Source organism: Asparagus officinalis, chromosome 2 (genome assembly GCF_001876935.1).
Source record: "Asparagus officinalis chromosome 2, Aspof.V1, whole genome shotgun sequence".
Lineage (NCBI taxonomy): Eukaryota > Viridiplantae > Streptophyta > Magnoliopsida > Asparagales > Asparagaceae > Asparagus > Asparagus officinalis.
In genome coordinates, this window is record NC_033795.1 from 48,036,269 (window position 1) to 48,040,753 (window position 4,485).

Here is a 4,485-nt window from a genome sequence, read left to right on the forward strand (position 1 = left end):
CCTTGACAGATCTATCAGCCAACTGTAAGGTGCATTTGGTTGGGTTCAGTACACCTAGACCCAATTGCTGATAGACTGAATATGGAAGCAAATTGACACTGGCCCCTAAGTCTAAAAGCGCCTTATCAATGTGAGTATTACCAATGATACATGAAATGATGGGGGAACCTGGATCTTTACGTTTCAAAGGTATGGGATTTGACAGCATTTCACTGATATTGGCGGCTAAAAAGACTTTCTTTGGAACATTTATTCTCCTCTTCTTAGTGCACAATTCTTTTAAAAATTTAGCATAAGATGGAATTTGTTCAATTACATCTAAGAGAGGAATGTTGACCTTAACCTGCTTGAATGTCTCTAGGATTTTCTCCTCCTGAGGAGAGTGTTTCCTAGACCTGAGTCTATCTGGAAAGGGAGCAACCGGTCTAAATCTATCAAAAGCAGGCTCAGGTTCGGGTTCAGGTTCTTGGTCATCTGAGGGGAGTGATTGTTGAATAGATTCATCAGAAGGAGAAGGAGAAGGAATTTGTACAGGATCAAGAGTTTGACTTGGAGGAGTTCTCACTTGATTATCGACCTGTCTACCTGACCGAAGTGAATGGATTGCATTCACTTGAGCTTCATAGGATGAACTGCATCCTGTGTTATTAGGGTTGACCACGGGTTGACTCGGAAATTTTCCTTTCTCTCTTTCACTCACGGCACTAGCTAGTTGACCAAGTTGGGATTCTAATCTAGCTATAGCTTGAGTGTTGGAGTTGAGCATTTGTCCGGTTGATTGCATGAAGGAATTCAACGTGCTAGATGTTTGAGTCAACATATTCGTGGTTTGAGTAGAGGCCTTAATTATGGTTTCTAAACCCCTTTCCAAGACATTGAGACGTTTATCCTGATCTGGATTGTGAGGAGTCTGAATTACAGCTTGATGAAGAGGAGACTGATTTTGATACGGCAGATTGGGTTGTTGAAATTGTGAATGAGAATTGAATGGAACTGTGTTTCCCCTAGGAAAATGTTGGGTCGAAGCGGGAGTGAAATTTTGAGTTCCGGGAGAATTTCCTAGATTCCATGCAAAGTTGGGATGATTTCTCCAACCTGGATTGTAGGTTGGAGAAAATGGATCATTTCTAGGGTGCTGGAATGCAGCGTTCATCTGTTCTAATGAATGATTGTTTCCTAAGAGAGGGCATTCCTCTGAAACGTGGGTAGGAGACTGACAATTATGACATCCTGGGAAAGAAACATGATTGAGTTGAGCTGGAGCTCGTTCCTTAATTTCTAAGGCTTCTAACCTCCGCAGAATTGTCGCCATCTTCGCTTCAGAAGCAATGTTTGACTCCAAGGAAAGACCACTAGACTTAGAATGGGGAACTGATGAAACCCTGTCATCGCACTGTTCCCATTGCATTGTTTTTTCAGAAAGACTCTCCAAAAACTCCCAAGCTTCATCAGCATTTTTCCTCATAAAATCCCCGTGGCACATTGATTCTAAGGAAGTTTTTGCAGAATAATCTAATCCCTCATAAATTATTTGGCACAATCGCCATTTCTCTAAACCGTGATGAGGACATTGGATGAGAAGATCTTTAAATCGGTCAAAATACTTCCAAAAAGGTTCTCCCGGGATAATTTTAAAGTTTTGAATGCTGTTCCTAAGCTTTACCGTTTTATGAATAGGAAAAAATTTCTTAAGAAAAACGGTGACAAATTCATCCCAAGTTGAGATGGAATTTGTTGGTAAGCTGTACAGCCATTTTTTAGCTTTATCCTTAAGAGCAAATGGAATAAATCTAAGCTTAACCGCATCTTCATTTAATTCTCTCATTTTAATCATAATACACACTTCCTCAAATTCCGAAATAAAAATATATGCGTCTTCTGTTTCATTACCAAGGAATTTGGGAAGCATGTTTATGTATTGCGGTCTAAGCTCAAAACTTATTCCATTTGTTTCGGGGAGCCTAATGCATGAGGGGATTGCATTCCTAATGGGATAGCACATATCATGAAGAACGGGTGGATTAGGATGCTCCATTTCTATGATTGGTTCAAAGCGAATTAATCGATGTGTATTATCCCTAATCCACTGTTGCATACACCAAAATATTTCTTTTTATTATTTTTTTTATTTTTTATTTTTTTTCAAAAAAAGAAAGAAAATTAGTTTTTTTTTAGAAGATAAAGAAAAAGAAAAATCCTAACTGAAACAAATCAAAACAATCACTTTTCAATCAACTCTAATTCTAGGGTTTAGCCTAACTCAACTAGACCAGCTCCTAACCAAAAACTCCTACAGTGAAAAGATCAAAGTTTTACCCAGGTAGTTAGCCAGGTAAGGATAGTACTAGAGGGTGATCAAAGATCAATTAAGTACCTCTTTCCTTGCGGAGCGCTTTACGCAACCCCTAAACCTTGCCTTAGACACCAACTAATCTGAGAAAACTTAAACCGGTTCACTTAAGGATTTCTTGTTCCTTATTGAGCTCGAATCCTTAGGGGCCAACGTCTAATGAGTTTTATTAGGCTTGGGTGGTGTAGTGAGGAATTAGTGATTTTTGGGCTAAGGAAAGGGTGATGAAATCCCTCACCTTATCTTGATTATGGGGTTTTGCCCTTAAAAATATTTTTAAGTGTGTGTCAAATCAAGATGCTCAAATCACTTGGTGAATTCCTACACTATATGAAATGCAACCCTATGAATTAAAAGCAACTAAAAAGGATGGAAAAGAAAAATCTTTTTTTTTAATTAGGGTTAACAATCAAACAAATGAGAAGGGGGGATTTGTTTGAATTTATTATCTTGTTAGTAAATGTCAAAGTGGAGGATGAATTTTATTATGGTCAACAAAAAATAAAATCTCTTCTTCTTTTTTAAGTCCTAATTGTCTCTAATTGTGAAGAAGTAGCTAAAGGGTGGAATTAAAAACTAGAAAGAGGACTTACCTGAAAGCAAATCTTCAAATCCTAGCTCTCCAATCCGCGATCTTCAAGCTCCAAGCGTTTCCTTCACAAAAAACACACAAGTTAAAGAACCAAAATAATTAAAACCTACTTAAGCACCTTCCCCGGCAACGGCGCCAAAAACTTGATGCGGCATAAACATGTACCAAAAAGGTTGCAAGTGCACAACCGTGTCAAGTTATAGTATTTAAGATATCGATCCCACGAGGAAGGTGTTTTGTAGGAGAAAATATAAAATCGGTTCTTATGTTGTGTGCGTGACAAGTAGGAGTGATAAGTGAATGTGATTGTGGAGAGATAGAGAGAGTGGAAGTGATAGTGTGTAAATCGGCACGAGATATAAGTGAGAGTGGATGTGACAAAGAATGAATATGATCAATAAGGCAAGAAGGAAAAGGAAAATAAAAATCAAGAATAAAGAAAATAAAATTCAAGAATAAAAGAAAATGCAAGAAATTAAAGATGGTGGATTCAATTATAGATATGGGTAATCTACAATTGAACCCACTTCTTAGAAAAGGGTGATTCCCTAGAGGGTTCTAGCCTAAAGGCGAATCAAACAAAATAAAAATAAACAAAAAGAAAAACTAAACCCAAGAGGGTTCTAGCCTCAAGGTGAATAGTATAAGAAATTAAAATCTAACTACAAAATAAATTGCAAAATCTAAACTACAAAATAAAATTGCAAGAATTAAATGCAAGAAATTAAATCTATTCTATAAGCATGAAATAAATCTAAGGCAAGAGGGTTCTAGCCTCTTGGCTATTTAACAAGAAAATAAAATCTAAACTACAAGCATAGAAATAAATCTACACTAATAAGCAATAAAAAGGAAATAAAAGAGAAAAAGGAAAGAAAATGCAAACCTCTAAATAATTCTTCATCTCCATCTTCATCATCCAACAAAGAGAAGAAATATTTAAAGTGGTGAAAAAATTATTATTATTAATTGCAACTAAAGTTACAATTTTGGAAGGCCTTCTCAATTAAGAGTAGCCCTCCTCTCCAAAAGGAGTTTACAAAATTTTCACACCTCTAACCCCTCACTCTCTACCCCTATTTATAGTAAACATCAGTGAATGAGAGCCATTGGATCAAACTTGAGCCCCAAGACAAGCAAAATCAGCCATTGACGCGCGCTACAGTAATCTGGCATCGATGCAGGCATCGATGCAGGTATCGATGCCAGCATCGATGCCCACATCGATGCCGACATCGATGCCCACTATTTCCAAATTCTGATTTCACGGATAGCTTCGTCTCGTCGAGATAGGCGATTTTCATATATTATATGTTAAATTCCGCCTTCCGGATTGAGAGATATTGTCGTTTCTTTGCAGCCAACTATCTTGATACATTTTTTTTTCATATTTAATTTTTTTATTTTCTCCGGCTTCTACAGGCTACACGACTTCATTCTGGGCTTTTGGATAATTTGGAAATTGATTTTCCAATGTGCTTCTTTGCTTCATTTCTTCATTTAATCAATGGGTTTTTGTTGAGAGATGAGAGTTTGAGATTTA